Source organism: Bubalus kerabau, chromosome 4 (genome assembly GCF_029407905.1).
Source record: "Bubalus kerabau isolate K-KA32 ecotype Philippines breed swamp buffalo chromosome 4, PCC_UOA_SB_1v2, whole genome shotgun sequence".
Lineage (NCBI taxonomy): Eukaryota > Metazoa > Chordata > Mammalia > Artiodactyla > Bovidae > Bubalus > Bubalus kerabau.
The window spans coordinates 62,094,190-62,115,516 of record NC_073627.1 but is presented as its reverse complement, the minus strand read 5'-3'; the positions used below and the strand labels follow the sequence as shown (position 1 = coordinate 62,115,516).

Sequence of the window (21,327 nt, the reverse complement as noted above, 5' to 3'; positions counted from 1 at the left end):
AGTACTGCAAGACAACTTGTGTTCATTACTACTACCTAACCCTTGGGTTCTTTGGTGATCTTTTAAGCTATTGTATGTTTTCTGTTCTGGGGTATTTCATTATATATAAGTCTAGTCAAAGCTATGGTTTTTCCAGTGGTCATGTATGGATGTGAGAGTTGGACTGTGAAGAAAGCTGAGCACTGAAGAATTGATGCTTTTGAACTGTGGTGTTGGAGAAGACTCTTGAGAGTCCCTTGGACTGCAAGGAGATCCAACCAGTCCATCCTAAAGGAGATCAGTCCTGGGTGTTCATTGGAAGGACTGATGCTGAAGCTGAAACTCCAATACTTAGGCCACCTCATGTGAAGAGTTGACTTTTCCACTCATTGGAAAAGACTCTGATACTGGGAGGGATTGGGGGCAGGAGGAGAAGGGGACAACAGAGGATGAGATGGCTGGATGGCATCACGGACTCAATGGACATTAGTTTGGGTAAACTCTGGGAGTTGATGATGGACAGGGAGGCCTGGCATGCTGCAATTCATGGGGTCACACAGACTCGGACACGATTGAGCGATTGAACTGAACTGAACTAACTGAAGTTATACATTTTGAGGGATGGGGCATCAGATTAGCTGACAAGACATCATTAAGAAAAAAAAAAAATGAAGGAGAAGGGTGGAAAGGAAAGAGAGGGTTAAGAAGAGGGAGATACAGAAAAGGACCAAGTGAAGCAAGGAGAGAAGGAGGAGAAAAAGTGACAACTTCCTAAAGCTGCTAATTTGTGAAACCTATTCCTGAGAGAATCAAGAAATTGGCCAATAAACCTGTCTAAATACATTTTTTTTTTTTTTTTTACCAAACCATTTCTTATCATCTTATTCCATAATAGTCAAGGTTCCACAATGTCAATTCAAAATTGCTTCTGAGATATAGTTTGGTAAAAATCAACAGTTTAGTCAATAATATTTCAAGTAACTGAATAACACATAAAGTAAATAACAAAGTAAATTATTTTCTTCTGAATGAGCTGAAGCTGAATGTTTGGAAGGAGAGAAGAAGCACTAATGCACTGCAATATTTAAACAAATCAATGTCCACTCTACTTTCAAAGTCACCAAACAAACAATTGATACCCAGTAGGCCTGGCACTTAAGGAAGCTTCAGGCAGCTACTAAGCCAGCCATTTACTTCCATTCTGTGATACCTTTGGAACATCATTAGCAACAGGGAAGCAATAAGACAAGTGAGCCAGATTCACATCTGTCTAAGTAACTGTGAGAGCTAATTTGTTTAGAATACCAGAGAGCTGCTTAGAATTTCACTGCTGCTGATGGCATTACACTGACCAGATTGTAAACATTTTTGCCAAAGGGGTTGCTTCAGCTTTGTCTGTCTCCATGAGAAAAAAATTTATTTTTTCCCTAAAAAGAGCTATCAGGGACTGACTTTTCATTCCAAATTCAGCCCATGATTTTCAAGTCATTTATCCTTCTTCTTGTGAAAAATGTCATGCCACTAAAATAAACCTTGCAAGACAGACCACAAAGTGATATACAAATAGCATTCCCCCCCAAAAAACTTACACTTACAAATAGAATCTTAATGCCTTCTTATATAGACACTTAAATTCACTTTATTTTTTTTATTTCTGCTTCCCCAAAAGACAAATGTTTGGGGTAAATAATTAACCAAGGTCTCTATATTCTCATTTGCTTTTCAAGTGTGTTGTCAAGCATGGTAAATATTTTAGTAGCTATCAGAGTAAATTTATCACCAAAGATGTCTATATTCTTATGTAACCCAGAAGGGAAAATCCTATTGATGTGATATATTTCAGTTTTTGAAGACCAAATGTCTGGCATGATTAAGATGCAAAAATAGAGTTAACAATAAGAAATCTCCAACTGGCATCTATTATGCAGCAATGAATAAAAGCAGATTGTTCTAAATTGCATCACTTGCAACTTTCCTTCAATCACATAACCAAGAACTATAGATGGAGAGAAAATTACAGATACACATTTTTGAATATTAAGTGCACAATGGATTTATTTTAGAAAAAAGATGAGACAATAGTTTGCTGCTTCAGTGCATAATTTAAATTATATATATATATATATATATATATATATATATATACACATACATACACACAGTGACTTTCCTGGCAGTCCAGCAGTTAAGACTCTGTGCTTCCATTGCAGGAGTCACAAGTTTGATCCCTGGTAGAGTAACTAAGATCTCACATGCAGCATAACATGGCCTAACATAAATAGATAAATAAAAATTAAATAAAAAAACAAAGCCATAAAAATAAAAGTTAAAAAATGAATTAAAAATTAAAGAGAAACAAAAAGTAAAAAAAAAAATGAAGTTCAGATAAAATAGAGAACAGACAAAATTGTTATTATTTGCCAAAATATCACTGATATCTGCTCCCTTGAGTCTGGGGAGGTCTACACTGGCATTACTGAGGGTAATAAAGAATACACTGAATATGGGCACAATAAAATGTCCCATGAACTAATGACTTAGGACTAACATAATTTTATGTATATACAATTAAAACATAATATCAAATATATACAATCACAGATTTATAATTAGCTCATAGATTTCTATGTGTTACTGCTACAAATATATAACACAAATAATATAGAAATTACTTGTGAAAATATCTAGTCTAGATGTGCTACCTGGCTATCTGCATGATATATATTTTTTTTTGGGGGGGGGACTTTTTATTTTTTTTTTTTAATTTTATTTTATTTTTAAACTTTACATAACTGTATTAGTTTTGCCAAATATCAAAATGAATCCGCCACAGGTATACATGTGTTCCCCATCCTGAACCCTCCTCCCTCCTCCCTCCCCATTCCATCCCTCTGGGTCGTCCCAGTGCATGATATTTTTATTTATAGAACATATAAATAATGTTAGGGAAAAACTTCAAAGGGAATATACTTTTAAAGGACTAAAAGTGTAACAAATAGTAATAATCTTTGTGAAGTTTCTGTTGATCAATATAAATATAGTAGTTTAGATGAATAGTCAGCAAACAATGATGTATGGAAAAAAAAAATCCAGCTTTCCACATGTTATAGTAAAGTTTTGTCAAAACCCAATTGTGACCATTCGTTTACATTTTGTCTATGGATGCTTTGAACACTAAGTATTTCAATGATTTAATTCAGAAATAATTTAATACATAAGATCAGAAAATAGAAAAAGTGAAAGGAAGCATTAATATAAATAATAACTGCAGTATCCAACTATATTCTTCCCCACTGTCTGCTTTCACCATGCTGGAGAAGATAAAAGGGAAGAGTTTTGGGATTATCAGAACCTAGAAGCTTGCAGACAAGACAACACAATCAGACTAGCTTTGTGGAACTGGGACTTAAGATTCTGCAGCAATATCCAGTTGGTATGGGAACAGCCACCGGGGCTTCCCTGATGATTTAGTGGTAAAGAATCTTCCTGTCAATGCAGGAGAATTGGGTTCGATCCCTGGGTCAAGAAGATCCCCTGGAAAAGGAAATAGCAACCCACTCCGGTATTCTTGCCTGAGAAATCAGTTGGAAAGAGAAACATGGAGGGCTACAGTGCATGAGGTCACACAAGAATTGGAATTGACTTGGCGACTAAACAATAGGAAAACTGAAGGAGCATAATGAGGCTTGTACTATGCATGCTAATAAGCAAAATTTAAAACTAGAAATTTGGAACAAACATCTAAAGATTCTTTATCAAACAAGTAGCATTCACCAAATACAAGTTGTTATTATTTAATAATTCCAAAGTCATGAATAAAGAGTAGATTTCTTTCTAACAAAGTCTAATGTTTGAGTTAGATTTAGAGATTCATATTTAGTTCAGTTCAGTTCAGTCAGTCGTGTCCTGCAATTTGCAACCCCATGAATAGCAGCATGCCAGGCCTCCCTGTCCATCACCAACTCCTGGAGTACACTCAGACTCATGTCCATCGAGTCAGTGATGCCATCCAGCCATCTCATCCTCTGTCGTCCCCTTCTCCTCCTGCCCCCAATCCCTCCCAGCATCAGAGTCTTCTCCAAAGAGTCAACACTTTGCATGAGGTGGCCAAAGTACTGGAGTTTCAGCTTTAGCATCATTCCTTCTAAAGAAATCCCAGGGCTGATCTCCTTCAGAATGGACTGGTTGGATCTTCTTGCAGTCCAAGGGACTCTCAAGAGTCTTCTCCAACACCACAATTCAAAAGCATCAATTCTTCAGCGCTCAGCTTTCTTCACAGTCCAACTCTCACATCCGTACATGACCACTGGAAAAACCATAGCTTTGACTAGATGGACCTTTGTTGGCAAAGTAATGTCTCTGCTTTTCAATATGCTATCTAGGTTGGTCATAACTTTTCTTCCGAGGAGTAAGCGTCTTTTAATTTCCTGGCTGCAATCACCATCTGCAATGATTTTGGAGCCCCCAAAAATAAAGTCTGACACTGTTTCCCCATCTATTTCCCATGAAGTGATGGGACCAGATGCCATGATCTTCGTTTTCTGAATGTTGAGTTTTAATCCAACTTGTTCACTCTTCTATTTCACCTTCATCAAGGGGCTTTTTAGTTCCTCTTCACTTTCTGCCATAAGGGTGGGTCATCTGCATATCTGAGGTTATTGATATTTCTCCCAGCAATCTTGATTCCAGCTTGTGCTTCATCCAGCCCAGCATTTCTCATGATGTACCATGCATATAAGTTAAATAAATAGGGTGACAATATACAGCCTTGACGTACTCCTTTTCCTATTTGGAACCAGTCTGTTGTTCCATGTCCAGTTCTCACTGTTGCTTCCTGACCTGCATACAAATTTCTCAAGAGGCAGGTCAGGTGGTCTTGTTATTAACTGGAACTATCTTTATTATTAAAAGATAATAATTTAAGAGGGAATTCTGGAAGAAATTTTATTGAAGAAATGTTATAGAAAATAGACTGGGAAGTGGAAGCTGAAAGAGTGAAGATAGATTAACAATGAGAAGCAGTGTTTGGGGGGGAAAAAAAAGAACTGTAATGTTTCTACTTTCTCCAAAGAAGTTGTAGGAACTTTAAAACTATGTTTCAGACTGAGGCAAGTTTGGAAACTGGTAGAATAACACTTTTTGTGAAAGGTTTCCTTCTTTCTGCCTAGAAGAGAAAAAAAAAAAAAATGAGTAAGAGAAAGTCACCAATTTTATTTAGTTCACTTATTTAGAACACGGAATGTGCTCTAAATCTTGGAGCAAGCAGTCTCTTAGTTAAGTAGGGTAATGTAGCTGCAATCCTCTGATAGCTCAACTGGGGATGGGTGGTCTTGATATAACCTTAGTCTGATGTCTAGCTGTTGGTGATAATTATAGGCTGAACAATGTGTGTCTCACAGGCTAACCTGGTTTTGTTACCTAACAAAAGCTCTAAAAGAAGCAAGAGAAACAGCAAGCCCAAATGAGCAAACACTTTTCAAGAAGTTCCTTGGGTAAAGTTTGCTAATGTCCAGTTGGTGAAAGCAAATCACAAGGCCAAGTCCAGAGACAATGAAGAAAGGGATTATGCAAAATCAAGGATACATAGCCATGATTCAGTTCATCTGACTCGAAAGTGTTTCCCCTATATTGGTGATGTCTGATATAAACGTGCTGTGAAGCTTAAATCATTCAAAGTATGGATGAGTTAAATATGTTAAAAATATTTACATAAGTACTTGTTATACAGGAAACCCTTAATAAAACAAGCTTTTATTATTATTAGCCACTATTTAGGGTTGCTCACAACTAGATATTCAATAAGTACCTATTAAACTAATTTCAAAGTTTTAAGAAAATAAAATAGAGACTTCATCTTTTCCCTTTAGTAATGTATACCACTCTTATTTTATCCTATGTCTTCTAAATTGATATTAGAGCAACAGAGTTTAAAGATAACAGGGGTTATGCTATATGATGGTACATTATTAATCCAGATAGCCTATGTTTGACTTCATGCAAATTTGTTTCTGATCAGTTCAGTTCAGTCACTCAATCGTGTCTAACTACTTGCGACCCCATGAACCGCAGCACGCCAGGGCTCCCTTTCCATCACCAACTCCCAGAATCCCCCAAACCCATGTTCATCGAGTCAGTGATGCTATCCAACCATCTCATCCTTTGCCACCCCCTTCTCCTCCTGCCCTCAATCTTTCCCAGCATCAGCATCTTTTCAAATTAGTCAGCTCTTCACATCAGGTGGCCAAAGTACTGGAGTATCAACTTCAACATCAGTCCTTCCAATGAACACCCAGGACTGATCTCCTTTAGGATGGACTGGTTGGATCTCCTTGCAGTCCAAGGGACTCTCAAGAGTCTTCTTCAACACCACAGTTCAAAAGCATCAATTCTTCAGTCCTCAGCTTTCTTTATAGTCCAACTCCCACATCCATTCATGACTACTGGAAAAACCATAGCCTTGACTAGATGAAACTTTGTTGACCAAGTAATGTCTCTGCTTTTTAATATGCTGTCTAGGTTGGTCATAACTTTCCTTCCAAGGAATAAGCTTCTTTTGATTGCATGGCTGCAATCACCATCTGGAGCCCCAAGAAGTCAAGTCTGTCACTGTTTCCACTGTTTCTCCATATATTTGCCATGAAGTGAGGGACTGGATGCCGTGATCTTAGTTTTCTGAATGTTGAATTTTAAGCCAACTTTTCCACTCTCCTCTTTCACTTTCATCAAGAAGCTCTTTAGTTCCTCTTCACTTTCTGCCATGAGGGTGGTGTCATCTTCATATCTGAGGTTATTGACGTTTCTCCCTGCAATCTTGATTTTACCTTGTGCTTCATCCAGCCCAGTGTTTCTCATGATGTACTCTGCACATAAGTTAAATAAGCAAGATGCCAATATATAGCCTAGATGTACTTCTTTCCCAACTTTGAACCAGTCTTTTGTTCCATGTCCAGGTCTAACTGTTCTTTCTTAATCTGCATACAGATTAGTAGTATATATGCCATATTTTTTGAATCCACTTATTTATCAATGGACATTTGTGTTTTTTACAGTTTGGGGTTATTACAAATAAAAGCTATCATGACATTTTTGTGTGAGATATTTCTAAACTTATACTTTCATTTCTGTGAAATAAGTACAGGTCATATGACTGGTATGCTTAACATTTTAAGAAGCCATCAAGTCAGCTTCCAAGGTGGTTGTGCAATTTACATTCCTGTCATCTCTTTGTGACAGTTTTAATTATTTCATATTCTTGTGAACACTTGGTATTTTCTTTCTTTATAATTTTCACCATTTTAATAACTGCAGTGATGTTTTATTGTGGTTTTAATTTTCCTTTCCTTGATGGCTTATAACATAGAACATTTTATATACACTATGTATCACAGATTATTTTCTTAGCAATTGTTATAGAGAATAAAATTTAGTTCCTGGAACCCCTTGGGATATATCAATTTATTTTTGATTTCTCACGATTACTTTAAACTCTCTATGAACAAAAACATTTATTTTTTTTTTACATATTAAAATACTGTTATGCGGATTTTCTTTAAATGAATGTTATAGCAATACAAAGACAGAGTGTATTCATAATAAAAGCTGTACCAACATGTATTAAACTATGGTATATTTTATAAATTATTTTACAGTCTGAATGTTCTCAGATTGTTTAAAGTTGAAAATTCTGCATTATTTAGGAGATTTATAGGTAAGTCTGTGATACCACACAAGTATTTTTCTATTTTTCTATTGCATGTACATTAGAATTATCTATTTCTCTATCTGTCTATATATCTGTACATATCTCACTCTCTATATATAAATCTTTAATTTAAAAATTAGATTCATAAGGAGAACAAAGCAGAAAAACCTATTTAACTATTTAAGCATAGTAAATAATACAATAATACAACTCTTCCTAGAATATGGAAACTTTGAAAAATTTCAGTGATAAATGCTTTTGACTCAAAGCATGCTTCTTGAAAGGCTGTGGTCTCCTGGGAGACATCTGGGATATATAATTTCAGTGCCCTATGTCTAGCTCCACTTATTGGATTAGATTCTGCCATTTTACAAGATTTTCAGAGGATTCATGTCCATATTAAACATTGCGAAGCAGTGTGGTCAGTGACTTGGCCTTCTGTTCAGAATGTAAGAAAATCATCTCATTTAACTGTCACTTCCCAAGCTTCAGTGATTAGGAAAAATATAAGTAATACATGAATTCTCTGTTCTAGGTGGTAGGTGTTTTGTCTCCTTTTCTATGGATTCAAGGAAGGCCAAACACAGGTGTTACTATAAGCAGTGCATTTTTAATTCATTTCACCTTGAAGCAGCTGTCCTCTTTTGCCTCAACCTAACTTTGAATCTCTGCATTTACATTTTGATGAATTATCTATGTCACTTATAAGCTCTGGATGCAGAGCCTCTCCAGAGATCACTTCAAATGCCTGTTAATTTTATTTCAACTGTGAATCCTATGTTTTAATGAATATTTACTCAGCTTTCTTAGATCAGCCCTCTCCTTGTTTCCACCCACTGGTGTAATGTAGCATGCCACTATTAAGCTTTTTATTAACTTTCGTATTTTCATCTCTGGCCTCATTACCTCACAGTCGTTTATGTTTTTCACATCAGTTGGACAACTGCTAGAGAGGTTCAGCAGTACATGAACCAAGAAATTTCAGATGTACAATGTGGATTTAGAAAAGGCAGAGGAACCAGAGATCAAATTGCTAACATTCATTGGATCATAGAGAAAGTGAGAGAATTCCAATAAATCATCTATTTTTGCTTCATTGACTATGCTAAACCCTTTAACCATGTGGATCACAACAAACTGTAGAAAATTCTTAAAGAGATAAACTTACCAGACCACTTTACCTGTCTTCTGAGAAACCTGTATGCATGTCAAGAAGCATCAGTTAGAACTGGACCTGGAACACTGGACTGATTCAAAATTGGGAAAGGAATAAGTCAAGTCAGTACATTGTCACCCTGCTTATTTAACTTATATGTATCATGATGAAAAATGCTGGGCTGGATGAATCACAAGCTGGAGTCAAAATTGCCAGGAGAAATATTAACAACCTCAGATATGCATATAATACCAATCTAATGGCCTAAAGCAAAGAGGAACTAAAAGCTTCTTAATGAGGGTGAAAGAGTGGAGTGGAAAAAATAGGCTTAAACTCAACACTCAAAAAACTAAGATCATGGCATCTGGTCCCATCACTTCATGGAAAATAAAAGGGGAAAAAGTGGAAACAGTGACAGGTTTTATTTTCTTGGATTTCAAAATCTCTGCAGATGCAGACTTCAGCCATGAAATTAAGATGCTTGCTCCTTGGAAGAAAAGTTATGAAAAACCTAGATAGCATATTAGAAAGCAGAGATTATCATTTTGCTGACAAAGTTCTGTGTAACCAAAGCTATGGTTTTTCCAGTAATCATGTACAGATGTGCGACTTGGAACATAAATAAGGCTGATCATTGAAGAACGGATGCTTTTGAACTATGGTGCTGGAGAAGACTGTTGAAAATCCCTTGGACTGCAAGGAATCTAATCAGTCCATCCTAAAGGAGATCAGTCCTGGGTGTTCATTGGAAGGACTGATGCTGAAGCTAAAATTCCAATACTTTGGCCACCTGATGTGATGAGCTGACTCACTGTAAAAGACCCTGATGCTGGGAAGGATTGAGGGCAGGAGGAGAAGAGGGCAACAGAAGATAAGATAGTTGAATGACATCATTGACTCAATGGACATGAATTACAGCAAACTCTGGGAGACAGTGAAAGACAGGGAAGCCTGGAGTGCTGGGGTCCATAGTGTCACAAAGAGTTAGACATAACTTAGCAACTCAACAAACAACAACAAGACTGATTAAGAAAATAGTTTATATCTGTTGCCCTGGTCTGATCTCAGCCATCAGTCTTACTCACTCAGTGGTGACTCATGGGGGTTTCTTTCAGTGTCTTCAATTGTCAGCCACAGATGACTGACTGTTGTAATTCATATATAAGTTAATCAGTAGAAACCAAAAGTAGTTCACTAAGATAAGGATAACAACCATCTATAAAGTTTACATTTGCTCTCAGATGTGTGACATAACTTGAGTAATTGCAAGGGACACAAACTTATAGTGATGAATGATTTAAACTTAATTGATTTAAAATATAAATGTCCATATACAGAGAGGATCAAGATTTGAGTGGGTTAGAACATGAAACTTACCTTCTCCCCACAGATGTATGAAATATACATCTACATGTGAAATTACTCTCACAGAATATCTACTGAATGCTGGCAGAAAACTTTAGACTTCCAAAAGAAATACCACCACCACAACAAATCACTGTGTAACCGAGTAGAGCAAATGAAAAAGGAGGAGAAAGAAAGAGAGGAATTAGGATGGGGCCTGCACTTCTGGAAGGGAGCCATGAAAAAAAAAAAAAGAAAGAAAGGTTTTTGTACACTGGGAAGTTCCCTCACTGGCAGGGATGGCAGGAAAAGCAGGATGTGGGGGGCACTTTGGAGCCTCAGAGAAGAGCACAGCAACAAGTGCACAGAGGGCAAAGTGGAGGAAACCATGCCCAGAGGGGTCAGGCTTACCAGCACTCTCCTGGCTGAAATGCTTGTCCACTTGCTCACGCAGGTGGATGGTGTCTGAGCACTGGTACTTGGGCTTCAGAAGTCAGACACCAGGGAAAGGACTGGTTGTTGGCTGCATGAAGACAACCTGAGGGGGCTAGGGTATAGTTCACCACAACTAAGGAATTCTGAGAAAAAGCCTGGGTTTGCCAGAGATAAAGGATCATTGTTGAGGGATGAGAGTAGAGTGGTGGACCCCCCATAAGAGCTTCTTTCTTCCTGCATCCATGGGAAGCAGGGTACTGCCTATACGAGCTCCAGAAATTGGTGTGAGACATAGCTGCTGATTCAGACTTCAGAAGCAGGACTAACCACTACCACTGCTACTGCTGCCCTCAGATGTCCTATGAGCAAGTTTACATCCCTTCCTCTAACTTCCCAGGAGCCTACATGGCCCATCCGAGCCAAGGCTTCTGCAATCTGGGGCCAACTTACCTGGGAGAACACAGGGCATGCCCACTCTGTTGTAACTTCCTGTTTATCTCTGATGCTGTAAGCATTTCACACAACACACCTTATCCCACCCCAGCCTGAGTGAATAAATGTGCCTCAATCAGCTACTTCTTTCACTCCTCTTTCCAAGGCAGCCAACAGACACCTGAGGGTGGCCCACATGAAGAGGTGAGGCCAAAGCCAAAGCTGAGCCCTAGGGGCTGTGAAACAAAGGACGATGAAGGGAAAACACTCCATGCAGCTGTACAAGCAGTGGATTGAATTACCAAGATCAGCTTGCTAAATCCTGCATCTGTGAAATAAATATTCAATAGACAGGGAGTGTTCCCACAACTGAGATCACTCCAGCTTTTAACAGCTATGAACTCTGGGGCAAGTACACACAGAGATTTCGCCAAGTCAGGGTCTGAACTTCCCCCACAGTGCCCATATAGCATGCAGAGGTCAATCAAGAGGTACTGGAGGGCCTCCTGGACAGGTGAGGATTGATTGTGTTTCACTCTAAGGGCAAGGATGCTGACAGCTGAGGCCCCAGGAAAATATTGTTATTAATTTTTTTTTGGTTGCATTTTGTTTTGCTGTTATTTTATTATTATTATTTATACTTTTAATTTTTAGTTTATCTTTTTAAAATATATTTGTATTTTTCTATTTTTATGTGTTTTTGATTTCTGCTTTTGTTTTCTTTTTTTGATGGTTTTATTTTTTTGTTCACTTTTATTTTGGGGTTCTTTTGTTCCTTTGGTTGTTCTTTTGCTTTTAGTTTACTTTTTTTCTTTTTCTTTTTTTTTTTTTTTGTCTACTTTGTTGCTTTCACTTCTTTGATTTTGCATTTACCATTATTTTGGGTTTGTCAGTTTTCTTACCATCTTTTGTTGTTATGTGCTTCCCTGGTGGCTAAGTGTTAAAGAATCTGCCTTTAATGCAGAAGGCTCAGGTTTGATCCCTGAGTTGGAAAGATCCCCTGGAGAAGGCAATGGCAATCTACTCCAGTATTGTTGCCTTGAAAATCCCATTAACAGAGGAGCCTTGTGACCTATAGTCCATGGGGTATGGTGAGCTACAGTCCACTTGTTGTTATTGATGTTCCTTTCTGTTTTTGCTATTTACCTTTGGTTTTGTTTGTCTGTTTACTTTCTTTTTTGTTTTGTTTGTTTGTTTTCTGCACAGCGCAGCTTGTAGAATCTTGGTTCTCTAGCCAGAGGTTGGGCCTAAGCCTCTGAGGTGGGAGTGTTCAGTCCAGGATGTTGGACCACCAGAGAATTCCCAGCCTCAGGGAATATTAATCAGCATGAGATATACCAGGGTTTTTCATCTTGACACCAAGACCTACCTACACCCAATTGGCTTCAGGCTCCAGTGATTGATGCCTCATATGAAGGAGCTGACAACACAGAAACACAGCAATAGTCATCAGTAGATAGGCTGCCTGAAATCATACTAAGCTCATAGGTACCCCAAAACACATAACTAGACCTAGCCTTGTCTATGATGGGGACATGAGTAAACTCCAACCACCAGAGTGCAGGAACCAGTTCCTTAAACCAGGAAGCCTATATAAACCCCAAGACCAAACTCATTCAATAGAGGACAGACACCAGAATGACAAGAATCTGTAAACCTGCAGCCTGCAGAAAGAAAAACACAAACACAGTGAGTTAGAAAAAATGAGATGACAATATGTTACAGACAGTAGCAAAGTTAAACCTGACAAAACCAAATAAATAAAGAGACAATAGGCAATCTACCTGAAAAATAACTTGGAGTAACAATAGAAAGATAACCCAAGAAAATAATCTGTAGCAGAGTGTATGAAACAAAAGAAAAGTAAGTGAGCTGGAAGATATAAGGGTTGAAATGACTAGAGCAGAGCAGAATACAGAAAAAAGTAAAAAAAAAAAGGTGGGGAGGAACCATCTCAGAGGCCTCTGGAGCAATATTAAGTGCATGAATTTTCAAATTTTAGGGGTTCCAGAAGGAGAATAGAGAGACAGTATCTGAGAAAATATTTGTAAACATTGTAGTCAAAAACTTCCTGAACATAGAAAAGAAAATAGTCACCCAAGTCTGGGAAGTGCAGAGAGTCTCATATGGATTAAACCCAAGGAGAAACACACCAAGATATATATTAATGCAACTAATAAAAATTAAAGACATCAAAAAAATATTAAAAGCATCAAGACAAAAACACAAAATAACATACAAGGGAGCCCCATTGTTACTGGAAGATTTTTCAGCATAAAATCAGCAGAGCAGAATGAAGTGGCATTCAGTTCAGTTCAGTTCAGTTGCTCAGTCATGTCCGACTCTGTGACCCCATGAATCGCAGCACGCCAGGCCTCCCTGTCCATCACCAACTCCCGGAGTTCACTCATACTCACGTCCATCGACTCAGTGATGGCCATCCAGCCATCTCATCCTCTGTGGTCCCCTTCTCCTCCTGCCCCCAATCCCTCCCATCATCAGAGTCTTTTCCAATGAGTCAACTCTTCGCATGAGGTGGCCAAAGTACTGGAGTTTCAGCTTCAGCATCATTCTGCCACAGAAATCCCAGGGCTGATCTCCTTCAGAATGGACTGATTGGATCTCCTTGCAGTCCAAGGGACTCTCAAGAGTCTTCTCCAACACCACAGTTCAAAAGCATCAATTATTTGGCACTCAGCCTTCTTCACAGTCCAACTCTCACATCCATACATGACCACAGGAAAAACCATAGCCTTGACTAGATATTTAAACAGATGAAAGAGGGGGAAAAAAAAAAAAACAACAAAAAAACCAACAAGATTAACTAGTCAGGCTGCTACTCAGATTCAACAGAGAAATCAAAAGCTTTATGGGCAAGGAAACCCTAAGAGAATCCAGCACCACTAAACCAGCTTTAGAACAAATGTTAATGAAAATTCCTTAGGCAGCAAACACAAGAGAAGAAAACCTACAAAATACAAAAATGAAACAAATAAGGGAATAGTTATAGGAAGATACATATAGATAATTACCTTAAATATAAATGGATTAGCTGCTCCAAACAAAATAACAGATTGGCTTAATGGACACAAAACACAGCCTGTATATATGTTGTCTATAAGACACCAGTTTCAGACCTAGTGGCACACAGATGAAAAGTAAGGAGATGGAAAAAGATATCCCATGCACATGGAAATCAAAAGAAACATAGGGTGTTAATTCCCATATCAGAAAAAAAAAAAAAAAGACTTTAAAATAGACTATTAGAAGAGACAAGAAAAGACACTGCACAATGATCAAGGGATTGATCCATGAAGATGTAGCAATTGTAAATATTTATACAACCAACATAGGAGCAACTCAATACAGAAGGCTAATGATAAGGGTCATAAAAGAGGAAATCAACAGCAACACAAAAATAGTGGGGAATTTTAACAGTGTACTTATACCAATGGACAAGTCATCCAGACAAAAAATTAATAAAAGGAAACCAGCCATAAATGACATTATAGACTAGATAGACTCAATGCCTATTTATAGGACATTCCACCAGAAAGCAACTGAAAAGTTTTTCTTCTCAAGTGAACATGGAATATTCTCCAGGATAGATAATGTCTTTGGTCCCTAATCAAGCCTCACACTGAACCAAAATCTATGGAATGCATAAAAAGCAGTTCTAAGACAGAAGTTTATAGCAATAAAATCCTACTTCAAAAAACAGAAATCTCAAATAAACAAACTAAATGTACATGGCAGAAATTAAAGAGAGAAGAACAGCAAGAAGTTTGTTATAAGGAAAGAAATTAAAAAAAAAAAAAAGTAGAGCAGAAATAAATGAAATAGAAATGAAGAAAACAATAGCAAAGATCAATGAAAGCAAAGGATATTTCTTTGAGAAAATAAAGAAAAAGTAATGAAACTTTAGCCAGACTTAATAAAGAAAAGGGAGAGCATGCAACTCAAAGAAATTAGAATGAAAAAAGGTGACGTTACAACAGAAGTTGCAAACATATGAAAATACAAAACTACTACAACCACTATATGCCAATAAAGTGGACAACCTGAAAGAAATGGATACATTCTTAGAAAAGTATAACTATCCAAGACTGAACCATGAATAAATAGGAAACAAGAATAGGCCAATCACAAGTACTGATATTGAAACTGTAATTTAATATTTCCCAAAACCAAAAGACCAGAATCCAATGGCTTCACCAGCAAATTATATCAATCATGTTGAGAAGAGATAACACATATCCTCAAACTCTTCCAAAAAATTTCAGAGGGAGGGACACTCTCAGTCACATTCTACAAGGCCACCATACCCAGATACCAAAACCAGGGCCGGGGGGGCGGAGGGGGGTGGGGGAGGAGCGGGAATCACAACGATACAACATTGTAAAGCAACTATACAAAATAAAATTAATAAAATAAAAGTCCATATAATGTCAATGAAATTAAACTTTGACTTGAATGTCACAGCATATCACCTTGTGGGTTTAGTACATTTTTTTAATTATTTATTTTAATTGGGGGCTAATTACTTTACAATATTGTGGTGGTTTTTGCCATACATTTATATGAATCAGCCACAGGTTCACACGTGTTCCCCATCCTGAACCCGTCTTCCACCTCCCTCCCTACCCCATCCCTCTGAGTTGTCCCAGTGCACCAGCTTTGAGTGTCCTGTTTCATGCATCAAACTTAGCCTGGTAGTCTGTTTCACCTATGGTAATATACATGTTTCAATGCTATTTTCTTAAATCATCTCACCCTCACCTTCTCCCACAGAGTCCAAAAGTCTGTTCTTTATATCGATGTCTCTTTTGCTGTATGTCATATAGGGTTGTCGTTACCATCTTTCTAATTTTCATATATATATATGTTAATATACTGTATCAGTGCTTTTCTTTCTGACTTACTTCACTCAGTATAATAGGCTCGTTTCACCCATCTCATTAGAACTGATTCAAAGGTATTCATTTTTTCGCTGAATAATATTCCATTGTGTATATGTACCACCACTGATGGACTTCTAGGTTGTTTCCATGTCCTAGCTATTGTAAACAGTGTTGCAATGAACATTGGGGTACACGTGTCTCTTTCAATTCTGATTTCCTCAGTGTGTATTCCCAGCAGTGGGATTGCCGGTTGTATGGCAGTTCTATTTCCAATTTATTAAAGGAATCTCTCTGTTCTCCATAGTGGCTGGACTAGTTTGCATTCCTACCAACAGTATAAGAGGGTTCCCTTCTCTCCACACCCTCTCCAGAATTTGTTTGCAAGCTTTTTGGTAGCAGCCATTCTGACCAGGGTGAGATGGTACCTCATTGTGGTTTTGATTTGCATTTCTCTGATAATCAGTGATGTTGAGTATCTTTCAACGTGTTTTTTAGCCATCTATATGTCTTCTTTGGGGAAATGTCTGTTTAATTCCTTGGCCATTATTTGATTATGTCCTTTATTTTTCTGGCATTGAGCTGCATGAGCTGCTTGTATATTTTTGAGGTTAATTCTTTGTCCGTTACCTTGTTTGCTATTATCTTCTCTTATTCTGAAGACTGCCTTTTCACTGTACTTATAGCACATTTTAAAATATAGGATGGAATAGAATACAAATGACTACATTTCATTATCTGTATTCAAATCCAAGTATTGTAAATAGCAAATTATTTAATAATGATCTCATGAATTTCCTTGATAACAAGCTCAATAGGCTGAGTTGTTCCTAAAAATATGAATTACCTATATATATACACTTAATTTTATATTACAATTGTGTTCTGTACTTGATTTTAATAAAAATATTGAAGTTTAACCTGATAATTCACATAAATATTCTATTAGAAAGGTTATTTCCATACAAAATTAGTAGGTGATCATGTAAAACTTTCACATAATTATTTTTAAGCTATTACTTAGAGATAAATATGTCATAAAAATGACTTATGGAGAACAATGATTTTGATAATTGCCTTTACTTTTCTCCTGGAATATTAAGTTAAAACCATATTATTCTTCCCTATAACATTCTATAAAAATTGCACTTTTATGATCTGCTAATTTTAGTGATCAGACTTCATTAGTCTGAACAAATTTTTTTTTTTGTTTCTTGCATTAAAAACATTGCACTTTTACATTTTTTAGGTTTTGCCCTTTTTCTTTAAAAAAAAAATTGGAGTATATTTGATTTACAATGTTGTGTCATTTCTATATGTATGGCAAAGTGACTCAGCTGTACATATACATATATTTATTCTTTTTAACATTATTTTCCCAAATAGGTTATCCCAGAATATTGAATATAGTTTTTTGCTATACAGCAGGTGCTTGTTAGTTGTTTATCTTCTATATCATAGGGTTTTTAATCCAACATTTGTGATTTTTTAAATTTATTTATTTTTTAATAAAAGGATAATTGCTTTACAGAATTTTGTTGTTTTCTGCAAAATATCAAAATGAGTCAGCAATGCAACAAGTCGCTCAGTCGTGTCCGACTCTGTGACCCCATGGGATTTTCCATGCAAGAATACTGGAGTGGGTTGCCATTTCCTTCTCCAGAGTCAGCTATAGGTGTACATATATATATTTCCCTCTCTTGAAACTCCCTCCTATCTCCCTACCCATCCCACTCCTCTAAGTTGATACATAGTCCATGTTTGAGTTCCCTGAATTATACAGCAAATTCCCATTGGCTACGTTACATATGGTAATGTAAGTTTTCATGTATTCTCTCAATACATCTCACCTTCTCCTTCCTCCCCCCTTCCATGTCCATAAGTCTGTTCCCTATGTCTGTGTCTCCAATAGCTGCCCTGCAAATTAATTCATCAGTACCATCTTTCTAGATTCCATATATATGTGTTAGTATATATGGTATTTATCTTTCTATTTCTGACTTACATCACTCTGTATAATAGGCCCTAGGTTCATCCACCTTATTAGAACTGATTCAGTTGCATTCCATTTCATGACTAATATTCTATTGTATATATGTACCACATCTTCTTTATCCATTCATCTTTCAAAGGACATCTAGATTGCTTCCCTGTCCTAGCTATTGTAAATAGTGCTGTAATGGAACACCTGCGTCTTTCTCAATTTTTGTTTCCTCAGGGTATATGTCTAGTTGCGAGAGTGCTGGGTCATAGGGTGGTTTTATCCTTATTTCTTTTAAGGAATCTCTATACTGTCTTCCATAATGGCTGTACCAATTTATATTCCAAACAACAAGTCAAGAGGGTTCCCTTTTCTCCACACCTTCTCCAGAATTTATTGTTTGTAGACTTTTTGATGGTAGCCATTCTTACTGGTGTGAGGTGATATCTTATTTTAGTTTTGCTTTCCATTTCTATAATAAAGAGTGATGTTGAGCATCTTTTCATTTGATTGTTAGCCATTTGTATGCCTTCTGTGGATAAATGTCTGTTTGATCTTTTCCCCACTTTTTGAATAGGTTGTTTTTAATGTCTTGATTTGTATGAGCTGCTTGTATATTTTGGAAATTAATCCTTTGTCAGTTGTTTCATTTGCTATTATTTTCTCCCATTCTGAGGGTGGTCTTTTTATCTTGCTTATAGTTTCTTTGCTGTGCAAAATCTTTTAAGTTTAATCAGGTCCCATTTGTTTACTTTTGCTTTTATTTCCATTATTCTAGGAGGTGGGTCATAGAGGATCTTGTTTTGATTTATGTCATTGAGAGTTCTATGTTTTCCTCTAAGAATTTTATACTTTCTAGTCTTAAATTTAGGTCTCTAATCCATTTTGAATTTATCTTTGTGTGTGATGTTAGGAGATGGGAATAACAGACCACCTGACCTGCCTTTTGAGAAATCTGTATGCAGGTCAGGAAGCAACAGTTAGAACTGGACATGGAACAATAGACTGGTTCCAAATAGGAAAAGGAGTACATCAAGGCTGTATATTGTCACCCTGCTTGTTTAACTTGTATGCAGAGTACATCATGAGAAACGCTGGGCTGGATGAAACACAAGCTGGAATCAAGATTGATGGGAGAAATATCAATAATCACCCTTATGGCAGAAAGTGAAGAAGAACTAAAGAGCCTCTTGATGAAAGTGAAAGAGGAGAGTGAAAAAGTTGGCTTAAAGCTCAACATTCAGAAAACAAAGTTCATGGCATTGAGTCCCATGACTTCATGGTGAATAGATGTAGAAACAGTGGAAACAATGGCTGACTTTATTTTGGAGGGCTCCAAAATCACTGAAGATGATGACTGCAGCCATGAAATAAAACAGCCATGAAATAAAAAGACGTTTACTCCTTGGAAGAAAATTTATGACCTAACTAGACAGTATATTAAAAAATAGAGGCATTACTTTGCCAACAAAGGTCCATCTAGTTAAGGCTATGGTTTTCCCAGAAGTCATGTACAGATGTGAGGGTTGGACTATAAAGAAAGCTGAGCACCAAAAAATTGATGCTTTTGAACTGTGGTGTTGGAGAAGACTCTTGAGATTCCCTTGGACTGCAAGGAGATCCAACCAGTCCATCCTAAAGGAAATCAGTCTTGAATATTCATTGGAAGGACTGGTGTTGAAGCTGAAATTCCAATACTTTGGCCACGTGACGTGAAGAACTGACTCACTTGAAAAGACCCTGATGCTGGGAATGATTGAAGGCAAGAGGAGAAGGGGACAGCAGAGGATAAGATGGTTGGATGGCATCACCGACTCAATGGATATGAGTTTTAGTAAACTCTGGGAGTTGATGATGGACAGGGAGGCCTGGTATGCTGCAATCCATGGGGTCACAAAGAGTTGAACACAGCTGAGAGACTGAACTGAACTGGACTGATGGTATTAGGATGGTCTAATTTCATTCTTTTACATGTAGCTGTTCAGTTTTCCCAGCATCACTTATTGAAAAGGCTACTGCTGTCCCATTGCATATTCTTGCCTCCTTTGTCCAAAATAAGGTACCCAAATGTATTCTGACATGAGGATTGTTACTCCAGCTTTCTTTTGCTTTCCATTTTCTTAGAATATATTTTCCTTTCATTCACTTTCAGTCTATATGTGTCTTTAGGTCTGAAGTGGGTTTCTTGTAGACAGCATAGATACCTGAATCTTGTTTTTTCATCTATTCAGTCAGTCTGTGTCTTTTGGTTGGAGCTTTTAATCCATTTACATTTAAAGAAATTGATATATATTTCTTAATTTCTCCTTCTGATTTTTCATTATTAATATATAGGTATGCAGGTGATTTCTGTGTATTGATTTTATATCAGCAAATTTACCAAATTCATTGATAAACACTAGTTATTTCCTGACAGTATCTTTAGGGGTTTCTATGTATAGTATCATGCCATTTGCAAGCAGTGAGAGTTTTATTTATTCTTTTCTGATCTGGATTCTTGTTATTACTTTTTTTCTCTGATTGCCATAGCTAGGACTTCCAAAACTATGTTGAATAATAGTGATGAGAGTGGACACACTTGTCTTTTCCCTGGTATTAGAGGGGATGCTTTTAGTTTTTCAGCATTTAGAATAATGTTTGCTGCAGACTTATCATATATGATCTTTACTATGTTGAGGTAGGTTCCTTCTCTGCCCATTTTTTGAAGCGTTTTTATCATAAATGTGTGCTGAATTTTGTCAAAGGCTTTTTCTGCGTTATTTGAAATTATCATATGATTTTTATCTTTCAATTTGCTAATATGGTGTATCACATTGATTGATTTGCATATATTGAAGAATCCTTGCATCCTGACTTAATATGACATGATAAACCTGACTTGATCATGGTGCATGAGCTTTTGAATGTGTTGTTGAATTGTGTTTTCTAGAATTTTGTTGAGGATTTTTGCATCTATATTCATCAGTGCAATTTTCTTTTCTTTCTTTTTTTGTATTGTCTTTATCTGATTTTTATATCAGGGGAATGGTGGATTTATAGAATGAGTTTGGATGTGTTCCTTCCTTTGCAATTTTTTAAAAGAATTTTAGAAGAATAGGCATTAGCTCTTCTCTAAATGTTTGATAAAGTTCACCTGTGAAGTGATCTGGCCCTGGGATTTTTTTTTTTTTTTTCAGAGATTTTTTTTATAACAATTTCGGTTTTAGTGCTTGTAATTATGTTGTTCATAATTTCTATTTCTTTCTGGTTCAGTCTTGGAAGATTGAACTTTTCTAAGAATCTGTCCTTTTATTTCAGGTTGTCCATTTTGCCATACAGTTGCTCATAATAGTCTCTTACAATCTTTTGTACTTCTGCATTGTCTGCTATAACCTTTTATTTTTTATTTCTATTTTGTTGA

The 21,327-nt window shown here is 36.8% G+C and overlaps 1 long non-coding RNA gene across 1 annotated transcript; it reads right to left on the bottom strand.

The window, feature by feature from the left end:
* Positions 1 to 3,764: 3,764 nt before the first annotated feature.
* LOC129651446 (uncharacterized) lies at positions 3,765 to 11,346 on the bottom strand. The gene is made up of 2 exons (XR_008714146.1): positions 10,593 to 11,346; positions 3,765 to 5,143 (listed from the first exon to the last, which is right to left on the bottom strand). It is a non-coding gene; the product is annotated as an uncharacterized LOC129651446 (long non-coding RNA).
* Between the last annotated feature and the right edge of the window lie 9,981 nt (positions 11,347 to 21,327).